Raw genomic sequence first — 14363 nt, 5'->3', positions numbered from 1 at the left:
GGAGGGGGAGACCTGGGTTGACAGGTAACACAACAGCACATTGCATTAATGTTTTTAGGTATCATGCTGAACATAAACGGAATACTTCCTACGCTTGCTGGTCGGGTAAGAGGGGGGGGAGGGATGGGGCTCTTACATTTAGTGAAGTTAATATCCGAGGATCCTTATGACATTTCTATTTGATCTATGTGGCCCGCCGTGTGCCTTCCTCAGAGGGTTTGACAACGTATTTTATTACTGCAGGCAGCATCATTAGTATGGGGCCGTGCGGCCATATCTTCTGCGGCGGAAGGGCAGGCTTATGGGATTTGGAGCGTGAGGGGGTGGAGGGGAAAGGGGGGGGAGAGAAAAGGGAGTACATTATATTATAACACATACAACTTTTCTCAACTTCAACATTCATCAACTGAGGAACAGGTTTTTTTTTTTTACATAACTCAACTGTGGCATAGGGACGGCTTAGCACTAGATCCATGTGGCCAGCTAATCTAGACTGCCAGTTACTGTAATAGTGTCACTACCGCTGCTTTCATTATCGAAGTCATTTGGGCTTCCTGTCTTGTGCAGGGCTCATTAGGCAGCTTCCCAGTTAACTAGTATTTCCTAGTCCGGGGGGGTGGGGAGGGTAGCAACAGTCGTGCGAACCGAGCCTGGGGTTCATAGTCTTGTACCCGGGCCTTAGACAGATTAAATTTGGCTACTTACAGTTAGTAGAGCGCAGTGCTGTTGTCGGAGCATCGCGCTCCCCTCCTATCCCACCCACAAATCCCCCCGCCAACCCCTAAAGACCAGCCGGACCTCAGCACTCTTCAACTGCCATCCGGTCAGCGGCAAAAGTTATAGTAGCTTCAGCTGTGGGCTGCCTCCGATCGTCAGGGGTCGGATTCTGAAGCTATGCGTCTGGCTGGGTCTGGTGTGGTTCTTGAGCCGTCATGTGCTCCCGTCTTCGTTGTGGACTACGGTGCTTCTCATCTGTTCTTAGACTGCCTTGGCGCCGCCGTTTTCCTTGCGGGACGGGTGCTGCGTGGTTCCGCGTCCTCCCAGTGCGGTGGGTCTTGTAGTTGCTCCGTTGTCCAGGAAAGCGGCGGGGTCAGACCCAGGGCTTTCACGAATGGGGCCATGTCCTCAGGGCGGCGGATGGTTAGGAATTTGCCATCATAGCTTACCGTAAGCTTGAACGGAAAGCCCCAGCGGTACTTCACCTCCTCCCGGAGGAATGAGGTCAAGGGCTTCATTTCTCTCCTTCGGTCGACTGTTATCCGTGACAGGTCATTGAAAATTTGGAGAGTTTCATTTTGGAAAGGTAGTGACTCTTTCCCTCTGCAGGCGGTGATGATCTTCTCCTTTACTGTATAGCTGTGTAATCTTATGATTACATCGCGTTGCCGGTTGGGATCTTCTGATCTGGGAGCTACCGCCCGGTGGGCCCTATCCATCTCTAGGTCCATGTCCTCTAGCGGGCCGCAGAGTGATGTGAACAGTTCCGCAAGATGGGGACGAAGCTGGCCAGGTAAGACCGTCTCCGGTACATTTCTTATGCGCAGATTCTGGCGCCTGTCCATATTTTCTTGGTCTTCCTGCCCGTCTTTGAGACGGGAGATCTCCTCTCCTAGCCGGATGATTTCTTCCTCGGCTGCTGTTTGTCTTGCCAGGGACTCCTCCAGTCCACCTTCCAGAGTCGTTGTCCTCTCTGTTAGGCCAGACATCTCCTGTTTAATCTCCGCTACTGCTGCTTTGATTTCTGCCTGCAGGGATGTTTGGAGCTTGACATGCATGGTGGAGAATTGGCTCTCCAGGTAGGATCGGGTGATCGGTTCCTCTATCTCCATTTCAAGAGTTGCATGGGCTTTCGTACCCATATTTAGAGCTGCTTGCGGCTCTTGTGAGCCTCGTGGTCCGCCACCCTCTTGGTTTGCTGGACTCTTCTGTGTCGGGGAGAAGAACCGTGACACCGCCGGTGCTGCGGGCTTCTTTGTGTGTTTGGACATGCTCCGATCTCTCCAAGTAATGGGGGTATGTTTTTGAGCCGTGAATTTCTGGTTTGGGAGCGTTATTTATTAAGTTTTAGCCGGTGGGTCCGCGGAGCTCCCCTCCTACACCACCACTCCTGATGACATCATCGGAAACCCATCCCTTTAGCACATTTTTAATGGATCATCAATATTCAGTATTGTCATAGACAACTTAGGATCTGGCTGTGGTTTTTTTTTTTTTAGGGAAGCTGTGTCTTTAACTGAAACGGGAGGTGCTATATTGGATCCAGATGGAACGCAGGCTGAAACACATGAAGATAGCTCCTACTCAGAAAGCTCTTATTCAGACCACAGCTCTGATCAGACCCTCTCTTCACAGTGGGGGCGCAGGCAGGCTCAGGAGGGATCAGGTACGGCGCAAGAAGGCGGGCAGCCAATATCTTCAACTGGTTTAGCCAACAAAATAGTCAGTGGGTCCATAGAAATGGACACATCCGTTCTTTCTTTTTTTAATAGATTGGATAACGATCCAATATTTCTATTGCCGGACACGTCCACCAAATGTGGACCATATCGCTTCTCTGCCCACAACCCCTCCAGCACAGATCAGACACCACAGGGAAGATTTGCTTCAGCGGCCATGGCGTGAGGTACCAATGAATACAATTTTATATATATTTTCTTTAGTTGCTGTGCATATAGAAGTTTTTGCAGCAAACTCCCATATATCCTCCCAATCATCCCTGTCAATTTCTATTTTCAAATCCGCTGCCCATTTGAGCATGCAGTCATGATCATGTGAATTGACCAAGGCCTCGAAACTGGCTTTTATTCTAGTTATCAAACCTTTTTGATAACTACCTCTCCTACATAGTGCTTCAAAACTTGTGAAGGGAGTAAATTCTAATTTTGGGGGACATTTTTGGAAAAAAATTCTGATCTGTAGATATTTAAACATACAGTACTAAGGTCTGGTGCCTCATACCTAGTTAGGAACTCTTGGAAACTAGAAAGTTTTCCTTTATGCACTAGGTCGGCAACTACTCTAATATGTTTAGCTTTAATTTGGTCGAATTGTTTATAATCACAGCCTGGGGGGATATTGGGATTATTAAAAAGCGGAGTGAGTTGCAAAACGGGAGACACAAGATTAAATTTGCCCTTAGACGGAGACCCCGCCCCCAGAGTGAGACGGATGGCAGCTTAAGCCTTGAGCTCCATCCCTCATCCCCGACAATACACTCATAAAGCAAGCAAAACGAACCTTTATCACCCCTAACTACTTTCACAATACCATTAAAACATTAGAGATGGCACCGATGCAGGCAAAAAAGAAGGAGACCTCCGCAAATATCTGGGCCGATCGAGCTCACGGAGCGTGGCAGCAACAATGGCGCCGGATTCAAATGCAGGATCAGAGTCAGAACGCGATGAAGACACAGCGGAGGGACCGGAGCAATTACCTGTCCGCCGCTGTGATTTTGAGAGGTTGTATAGAGACATGAAAGCCCTTATACACCTGGAAATGCAGGACTTAAAAAAGGAGGTGCAGGGGCTCGTGAGTGCACCGGAGCCCTGGAAGAGAAAGTCAGCACCAATACAAAACTGATTAAAAAAGCTGACAAACGATCCACATACTTACAAGCACAACTTTCGGAATTGGCTGACAGACAGGAAGATGCGGAGAACAGGGACCGCAGGAATAACATTAGGGTACGGGGGATCCCTGAAACCGTCACCAATGTGGAGGATTTCATCTCAAGATGGATGGCGGAGTTACTCCCTGATTGCCCACCCAATGAAAGAATAATGGATCGCTGCCATCGTGCCCTAAGAAGCAAACCAGCAGCAACAGAGCAGCCGAGAGATGTAATAGCCCGGCTGCACCATTATCGCACGAGAGATGCTATCCTACAGAAGGCCAGAGTGGCAGAAGCCTGCAGATTCGAGGAGATCACAATGCAACTCTTCCAAGATCTCTCACCGCTCACCCTGGCCAGGAGAAGGAAACTCCAGCCCATCACCCGCACACTGAGGGACAGAGCCATCAGATATAGGTGGACCTTTCCGTTTGGCCTGCTGGTCATCCGCAACGGAAGGGCCATCTCCATGAAGGAGATAGAAGAGGGAGCTGAGTTCCTACAAAAACTAGGGATCAAGGAGAACTCACCCACGAGCCCTAGAGGAGAAAAGCCCAGAGAAACGGATTGACAAGTGGTGGGGGCTGTGGGCGAAAGCCGGGAAGCTCTCACATGAGCTCACTTAAAGTCTCGTATCTTGAAGTTATCTCATGGTTAGAGGCTAGTTAATAAAGTTATATGTTGCTCCTTAACTGTCTCCCCCCTTGATTAACCCCGAGTGTGACGAACAAGGAGCTGGCTGCTTACGTGGCTATAGCCGGACTCAACACTACACGTTATGGGACCCTGCAACCCTCCAAGGCATTCCTGCAAGAAACACCAACTAAAAAGTGGGAAATCGTACCTGCATACATCATGGCGGCAGGCGGTGGAACGCAAGCTGCCCATCATGGCGGAAGAGCTCGATGGAGTCCACGAGGCGGCTTCACGGAAGTGCTGCAAGTTTTGGCGGGAGAGCTAGGGGAGTGGCGACCTTCCTCGCGGGCTTCAGGTGAGAAAATGGCGTACCCCGGAACAGCGTCACCGGAAGTGTGCTGGGCGGCATCTTGTAGGAGGCTAAAGAGAGAATACCGCTGACGTCATCTCGGAGCGCCGAACACCATCTAGTCTCGCGAGAAGAGACTCTGACTCATAAACCGGGTAAGGAAGAGGATAAAGTACCAGGAATGCAGCAGAGTGACAACTCTCTACCTGATGGCGGAGGAAGAAGAGAAGGCGTGGACAACATCCTACAGCGATCCGGAAGGAGGGCCCACGAACCACCACACCACCACGTTGCAAGCAAGCAAGGCCCATCATGCAAGCAGCGGAGTAGCGAGATAATAAACACTGTCCCCAGGCAAATGTAGCTGTGTGCCCATTCATTCCCCTAGGGGCTAATCCCCCCACCCAAAGACACGATACCAAATTGGGGGTGTTGGGAGGGTCATAAAGCCACACTAGCTTATTAAAGTGGCAGTCCCCCTTGAAAAAAAAAGGGGGGGAGAAAAAAAAAATAATAAAAAAAAAAGGGGGAATAAAAACAAATATATAAAGAAAAGACTCGGGACCGAGAAGGGTGGGGGGGGAGGGGGAGAAAAAGTTGCAGTATCTCAGTTAAACTGCCAAAAGAAGGGTTCTGTTTTTCTGTTTGTTCATTTATCTATATTATCTATAATGAAGATGAATCACCTAATGTTGTCGGGGGGAGGGTGGAGTGCCCTCCAGTCTCAACGAGGGCATGAGCCTCCACATGGGCGCGGGGGGTAACTCCGTCCGGCGGCCCATGAAAGTCCTCACTGAACCAGCAACGAGGAGCGGTAGAGGGAGATGGAGGTCCATCCCGGACTACGCTCGTGCTGTACGTTTAGGAGAGGCAGAGAAGGCACTTGGGGAGGACTGGTCTCGCCCTATTGCCGGATGTGCTAATTTTGTGTTTTTATGTTTCGTTACATGTGTTTATCTGTTCCCCCAGTGTACTTTCCCTTGTTCTTCCCGGCTGCAGTCCGAATCCTCGGAAAGAAATAGAAGATTCTCGACGCTGACACCATGGGCTCGGACGGTTGATTACAAACGAGTAAAGGTTTGGAAATACACTCATGAGTAAAGAGATCACTATTATTTCACACAATGTGAAAGGCTTTAACAGTCCAGGGAAGCGCAGGCTAGCTATGGCGGACTATAAGAAAACAGACCCTGACATAATTCTATTACAAGAAGCACACTTTTCGAAATCCAGTTCCCCGAAATATATTGACTATAGGTTTAGGAATTGGTTCTCAGCTTCATCCAACATAAAAAAAAGAGGAGTAGCCATTCTACTACATAACCGTTTGCCCTTTGCGATTAAGACCATTAAAAAAGACAACAACGGCCGATTTCTGATTATAAGCGGCGAAATAAGAGGTCAGCCGATCACATTGGCAAACGTTTATGCTCCAAGTGAAGGCACAGAGGCTTTCCTGGAAAGGTTCTTCTCCATCCGCCAGAGGATGGCACAGGGATGCGTAATACTAGGGGGCGACTTTAATCAGACACTAGATCCAGTAATGGATAGATGCACCCCGAGCGGTAAAGCTAACTCAAAGGTTAGACAAACCTGGAATAGAGGGCTGAGAACTAATAATCTTTTAGATATATGGCGGGAACAGCACCGCCAGGACAAAGGATTTACATTTTACTCCCACCCGCATGACAGATATAGTAGGATAGACTACCTCTTTGTATCCAGTAGAATGGTTTCACAGATCTCCCACTCGGGCATCCACGATATTTCGTGGTCAGATCATGCGCCGATAGAGCTGCGGTGCTCCGATTTTATTCTGGACAGACCAGGAGCGAACTGGAAACTTAACGAAGTTTTACTAAAAATCCCCGAAATTGCACAAAATGTGGGGGATAGAATCAGGGAATATTTTCAGGAGAATATGGGAAGTGTGACTTCGCAGGCTACCCTATGGGAAGCCCATAAGGCGACTCTGAGAGGAGAGCTCATAAGGATTGCAAGCAGGCGAAAGAGGGAGAAGGACAAAAAATCAATCTAGTTACAGAAGGAATTGGCAGTCCTCTCAGCTCGACATAAAAATAACAAAGATGGAATGACCCTTAAGGAGTTGCTAGACACCAAAACCAAACTTAATATCTTGCTGACCTCACGTGCTGAAAAGGAGCTGACATGGTCTAAGCGGAATTTTTTTGAGAAAGCAAACAGGCCAGATACCCTACTTGCCAACAAATTATGAGACAAAAACCACGTCTCCCAAATTCAGATAATTCGAACAGAACAGGGGGATCTGACCTCTGACCCCAAAAAAATAGTTTATGAATTTAAAACATATTATGAAACCCTATATGATGGGGCGAAGGTGGCACACACGCCAACCACAAAAGCACGACTAAAGACGTTCTTAACAGAGGCTCAATTGCCTAAAGTGACCAGAGAGGAGAGGGCAGACTTTACTATCGAGGAACTCCTAGATGTAATGAAGTCATTAAAAGCAGCCAAGGCCCCAGGCCCAGATGGCTTTTCCAATCTCTATTATAAGAAATTTCGCAAAATATTAGCTCCTCATCTACTAAAACTGTGTAATTCTTTCCTGGATGGTGCCCCCATCCCGAGCTCGATGCTCCAGGCGTCTATCTCAGTAATCCACAAACAAGGAAAAGACCCAGCGGACTGTAAAAGCTATAGGCCCATCTCTTTAATAAACTCTGATACAAAAATCTTTTACAAACTTTTAGCTAACCGCCTTAATCAGGTGTTGTCCAAGTTGGTCCATCCTGATCAAGTGGGGTTCATATGTGGTCGACAAGCAGCTGATAACACCAGCCGGATTATAGATTTGATTGATCTGGCGCAAAAAAAACATATCCCGTCTATGGTGCTTAGTTTAGATGCAGAAAAAGCGTTCGACAGAATTGATTGGCCCTACTTGAGGGAGACGCTGGGAGCGTTCGGCTTGGGTGGGAGAATGATAGAGGCAATTCTCGCTCTGTATCGGGGACCGACGGCGAAGTTCAGGCACCAGGGCTTTCCCTCGGATGAATTCCTGATTAAGAGCGGCACCAGGCAAGGCTGTCCTCTGTCACCCCTTCTTTTTGCGCTATGCATCGAACCCCTAGCGGCGCACATCCGCCTCAGCCCGAATATAGCAGGAATCCAAATTAGTGACCAGCCACATAAGGTGGCCCTGTACGCTGATGACGTGATACTCACGTTATCACAGCCCCTCACCTCTCTGCCGAACGTCTTTCAATTGCTAGGGGAATTTAATGCGATATCTGGGTTCAAAATTAACCAGGCAAAATCAGAAGCCCTAAATATCAACTTACCTAAGGCCACCAAGAAACTGATCACGGTGAACTTTGAATTCAAATGGCAAATCTCCTCCATAAAATATTTAGGGATAAATATCACGAAGCAATCAGGCACCCTTTATAAAGCGAATTACCCCAGACTAATACGGACACTGAAGGAAGATCTACGGAAATGGGCAGGGTACAACATATCCTGGATTGGCAGGATTCAGTCTCTAAAAATGAATCTCCTTCCCAGAATTCTGTACCTATTTCAGACTCTTCCGGTCCCTATAATCAGGGAAGAGATCCTTCGGTTACAGTCCGCAATGGTGAAGTTTGTCTGGGGTAATAAAACCCCCCGCATCAAAACTAGCACACTAATTCGGCCCACAACAAGAGGAGGATTAGCGGTACCTTACCTGTTATCATACTTCAGAGCGGCCCAATTGACCCAAATTATCCAGTGGCACACCCACCCTAGTCGGAGGCGATGGGTGGAACTGGAGGCGGTCTGCTGTGCCCCGGTGGCATTGCAGGACCTGATCTGGCTCCCAAATAAGGTTCGCAAGGACTTCAAACTCCCGCTCCCCGCGATTGCCAGCTCTTTGGCAGTATGGGACAAAAGCAAATATAAGCACGTATTAATGAGACAACACTCCTTGATGACCCCAATTTTGGGAAACCCTGATTTCGCTCCGGGCCTGCAGAAGAAAGATTTCACTATATGGACACAGAAGGGCTACACTCGCCTTTTACACCTGGAGGGTAGAATATCTATCAAACCGTTTGAGCAAATTAAGTCTGAAAAATCAGTTCCAAATTCAGAATTTTTTAGATACCTCCAGCTAAGAGCTTTCTATGATAAATTTCCCATTCGAGCTCAACGCACTAATTTTGAACAGCTCTATTCTACTGGAACAGGAACCAAGGGACTTATCTCTACGATGTACAAAGCGGTAGTCTGTCCGACTCCTGACGCCGACGTGACACTAAAATATAAGAATAGATGGGAAAGAGATCTGAGGGACACACTAGAGGACGAGGACTGGGACTATATTGTCTTGGCGGCAGCTAAGAGCTCAATCTGCACGACATTGAAGGAGAATTCGTATAAGGTCCTGATGAGGTGGTATTTGACCCCATTACGATTATCAAAGTTTGTCAGGGGCTACCCTCCATTGTGCCCTAAACAATGTGGGGAGCAGGCAGACTTGCTGCACATGCTGTGGGGTTGCACCAAGATACTCCCAATCTGGGAAGATATCAGAAATTGGCTCCAGAGAATTCTCGATTGCGCGATCCCTTTGGACGGACCCCTGGTTGTTTCTGCTGGCCAGACGCACCCCGGGGTTAAACAGGTTGGAGCACAAATTAATTGCACATTTTGCAACTGCCCTGAGGTGCGAAATAGCATCATTGTGGAAGCAGCCCGAATTACCAAATATCCCAAAAATCAGAAATAGAATTTGGCATGTTTGCCGGATGGAACAGTTAACGAGTCTGGTTAATGACACCAGCACAAACTTTCTAAAAGTCTGGGCTCCATGGTTAGCCCTGAATGATATCCCAGGGGTCAATGCCTCCAATATACTGCTTTAATAGCTCTAGACGCGTTCTCCTTGGATGAGTGTGGCTGACGGGGAGACATAGAATACAGACAGCGGAGAGGGACAACTAAATTCGGTAGTAGAGTGAGTGAGCAGGTTTAAGTGTACACATCCGCGGACGTACGCAAACATTAAGATAGAAGCTAGCCCGAGATCTGACGGACCTGAAGTCTCCAAAAAGAGCTCAGATGATTCGGAGCCTTTCTGTGGCAGCAATCTCCAAAACGAGCCTAGATGATTCGGAGCCTTTCTGTGGCAGCCTCACCCCTCCCCCCCCCCACTCCTCCCCCCTCCCTACTTCTTCCCTGGTGTATTCTGGTTGTAAGTCTGGTCGGTCTGTGCGTATCCCCGGTATGTCTTTTGTGAGTCCAAATACAAAATGAGTTGACATGTGTACTGTTATATACGACAATGGGTTGGTAGATTATGTAATGATTGTACCATAAACTCGATAAAAACTTTTTTGGTTGAAAAAAAAAATTTGCCCTTAGACTTGCTCCAAATCTCCCAGGTAAATCTCGTCGGATCTAGCTCAAACATTTTGGCGTACACCTCCTTATCCAGTGCCCATAGGGACACTGGCAGAGAAGACGTTCTAGCATATTGGGATTCTATGGCTAACCAACAATATTGTGTTGGATCAGCGTGCCACATCACCACCTGCCTTAGTTGGGCAGCTTGGTAGTATTTCGAGATATCTGGGACACCCAAACCTCCTCTTGTCTTTAAAGCCATCATCACAGATCTAGCTGTTCTAGGCCTTTTACCTTGCCAAATAAAATTAAATATTCTATTTGGGAAATTTTTCAGTTCGGATCCCGGTATCCGGACTGGGAGAGTCTGGAAATGATATAATAACCTAGGGAGTATATTCATCTTGACTGATACTATTCTCCCAATCCATGACACCTGATATCCTTCCCACTTTGCCAGATCCCTTTTAATCTTATCAAACAATGGTGGATAGTTGCCTTGATATAGGGAGTGGTAGTTCCTAGACACATTTACTCCCAGATATTTAATATGTGAGGAACTCCATCTGTAGCTGAAATTCAGTTTTGGTAATTTTATCTCTGGATCTGAAAGATTCAGATTAAAAGACTGTGACTTGTCGCTGTTCATTTTATATCCAGAGATTTTTCCAAAGTCTGATAGCGCCTTTTGGAGGTTGGGTAAAGAAGTCTGAGGGCTTGCTAAAGTCAGAATAATATCGTCTGCGAATAATGAGATTTTATCATTTGTTTTCCCAATCACTATATACCATGTATATCACTATTTGCTCTTATTTTAGCAGCCAATGGCTCAATCGTTAGAGCGAAGAGAGGAGGAGATAATGGGTACCTTTGTCTCGTACCATTTAAAAAAAAAAAAAATTCCCCAAACATTTTTATTAGGCATAATGATCTTTACAGACATTGGTTTTACATTATCAGTGTTGGCCTAATACAGTTGTATTTTCCTTGTTCATGTGGTTTTACATTATCAGTGTTGGCCTAATACAGTTGTATTTTCCTTGTTCATGTGGGGGGAGAGTGAAAGAAAGGAAAGATCCCCTAAGGCCATGTCATGGTCTCTGGGGTGTGGAAAGAGAAAGAGAGGAGGGGGGGGGGGGGGGAGAGAGGGAGTCATTCCACCCTCGTCCGGCCGGGTCCCGGCATCCATCCTTCACGGCTCTACTGTGGTTCAGATCCGTCTGGGGTTGTATCCTGATTTGGTTCGGATTAATGGGTTAACCAGGGTTCCCAGATTTTATAGAAACCTTCAGTTGAGCAGTTCAAGAAGGCCGTGAGTTTTTCCAAACTCATAACATCGTTAACTCTTTTTTTCACTAGCTGTTTGGTGGGGGGCGCTATCTTCTTCCAAGAGTATGCGACTGAACACCTTGCTGCTGTTAGAATAAAGGAGATTAATTTCCATACTGGGCGATCGATGTCCTCTATCGGCATGCCCAGTAGGAAGGTCAGTGGATCTATAGGAATTGTGAGGCCTGTGACCTCTTTTATAAAATCTTGTACCATAAGCCAGTATTTCTGAATTTCTGGACATGACCACCAGATATGGGCCATGTCCCCTCTATGTCCACAGCCTCTCCAGCATAGATCTGAGGCCAGAGGGTAGATTTGTTTTAACCTCACTGGGGTAAGATACCAATGATACATTATTTTATAGATGTTTTCCTTCACCGTGGTACAGATGGAAGTTCCTGAGGCCGCGTCTCATATTTCCTCCCAGTCCTCTCTGTCAATAACTATGTCCAATTCCGCTTCCCATTTAAGCATATAGTCGTGAGCGGTAGAGTTATCCGGATTCTCCATGCCGGCATATATTTGTGTTATTAGACCTTTTTGATGTACTCCTTCGCGACAGAGTTTCTCAAATTTTGTGAGAGGGGGGAATTTCAATGATGGGGACATTTTTTGTAGAAAGTGTCGAATTTGGAGAAACTTAAATGTATCCAGGTGGGGTAATTTTAATTTGGTTCGCAATTCTTGGAGACTCAGGAACTGTCCATCGCTCAGCAGGTCCGCGATCGCTCTGATCCCCATTGTTTTAAATAGGTCGAATTGTCAGGTTTCACACCCTAGTGGGAATTTAGGGTTGTCAAATATTGGAATGAGCTGAGAGCAAGGGGACGAGAGTAAGAATTTTGTTTTAGTTTTTGCCCATATGTCCCAAGTATGTTTCATTGCCCCCAGCCCGAATTTGGGCGCCATGTCATTTCCCCTGTCACCGCTCCAGAGAAAAGCTGGTAGAGAAGGCGTTCTGGAGTAATGAGATTCAATTGCTAGCCAACATAGCTTGTCTGGGTCCGAGTTCCACATTACCGCCTGTTTTAATTGGGCTGCTTGCTAATATCTATTAATTTCTGTGACCCCCAGTCCTCCTTTTGTCCTAGACGCCATAAGAACCGACCTAGCTACCCGGGGTCTCCTTCCGTTCCAAATAAATTGGAGGATTTTATTTTAGATAGTTTTTAATTCAGAACCAGGGACATGGATCGGGAGCGTCTGGAAATAATATAATAATCTGGGGAGTATATTCATTTTAACTGAGATCATTCTCCCGATCCATGAGATCTGGTATTTTTCCCATTTATCCAGATCTTTTTAATTTTCCTAAATAGGTTGGGATAATTATTTTGGTATAGGGAGCAATAGTGCCTCGATACATGTACTCCCAGGTATTTGATGTATATAGGGCTCCACTTATAATTAAAGTTTGATTTCAATGTCCGCATCTCTGGTTCTGAAACAGTAGATTTAAGTTGAGGGCTTCTGACTTATCACTGTTACTTTTGTATCCTGATATTTTGCCAAATTCCTTTAATTCTTTGTGTAAGTTGGGAAGGGATATCTGGGTCTGCGTTAATGTTAATATGATATCGTCTGCGAACAATGAGACTTTATAGTTTATTCCGCCAATTGGTACCCCCTGTATATTTATATTGTCTCGTATTTTAGACGCTAGTGGTTCGATTGTTAGGGCGAAGAGGAGAGGGGACAAAGGGCATCCCTGTCTCGTTCCATTTTTAATTTCAAATTTTTTTGCTGTACCCCCCGGGAGTTTCACCACTGCAGACGGGCAGCAGTACAGCGCTCGGACTCCCGCTAGATACGCATCTTTTAAGCCGAATTTCTGCATTGTTTTGTCAAGAAATAGCCAATCAATTCTATTGAACGTCTTCTCTGCGTCCAGGCTTAACAGAACCGCTTTGGTAGCTGTGAGGTGGGCATGATCAACTATATTTATAATTTTGCGGGTGTTGTCTGAGGCTTGTCTGCCAGATACAAACCCCACCTGGTCGTTGTGAATTAATCTCGGTAGGATGGGATTCAGTCTATTTGCCAGGATTTTGCTGTATAGCTTAAGATCGTTATTTAGTAGGTAGATTAGTCGGTAGCTCCCACATAGCAGTGGGTCCCTACCCTCTTTGTGGATGATGGCGAGATTGGCCTGGGTCATTGATGGGGGGATTGGGCTGCCCTCCATGAATGAATTGAATAAGCTGAGGAGGTGTTTAGTTAGGATCGGGGAGAATCTTTTGTAATAAACATTGGAGAAGCCGTCGGGGCCAGGGGCTTTTGAGATTTTTAATGTTTTTTTGCGTCCGCCAGCTCTTTTTGGGTAATTTTTGCGTTAAGCATTTGATTCTCCTCCTCTGTCAGTGTTGGTAGGAGGCAATCGGACAGGTAATTACTAATAGGTTCAGTGGCTGGTATCCCCGTGTTCCCACCCTGAGCCTTGAGGTTATAAAGTTTAATATAAAATGCGGTAAATTCCTCCGCTATTTTCTGTTTGTTATAGATTATTTCTCACGATTAATTTTTTATCGCTGTGATCTGGGAACGCTTCTGTATACCTCTTAGTTTGCTCGCCAAAAGTCTGTCAGCCTTATTGCCCTTGTCATAGTATTTCTGACTAGTCCATGTAAGAGCTTTTTCTACTTCTTCCATTTGGGCTTGTTTTAGCTCATTCCTGGCTGCGGTCAAGGTTTTATTTTTTTTTTGTAACTTAAATTTTATTGCATTTTTCCAAACAAGTGATACAGAATACAGTATACATTACATTCATTTTTAGTGTTAATCTCCGCTATAGACTGTACCGTATGTCAGCTGGTGAGACATATCCCGGTTTTTCGGGCCCTACTCGACCGGATTGTTTTGGGTAGACTAGCAATAAAGATAATAACATAATTCACATAGTACGATTGATTCAAATTGACAAACACAAAATCAATAAAGAAAAATAAATAAATAAATAATAAAAAAAAAAAAAAAAAAGGAGGTGGGTAGGAAGGGGGTAAAGGGGTGGCGCGGCCGGAAGAGGAGCATCGACTCGTGCTAGGTCTCTTCACCGCTCCTAGT

The sequence above is a fragment of the Ascaphus truei genome, chromosome 4 (assembly GCF_040206685.1).
Source record: "Ascaphus truei isolate aAscTru1 chromosome 4, aAscTru1.hap1, whole genome shotgun sequence".
NCBI lineage: Eukaryota > Metazoa > Chordata > Amphibia > Anura > Ascaphidae > Ascaphus > Ascaphus truei.
This window is presented reverse-complemented; position numbering follows the sequence as displayed.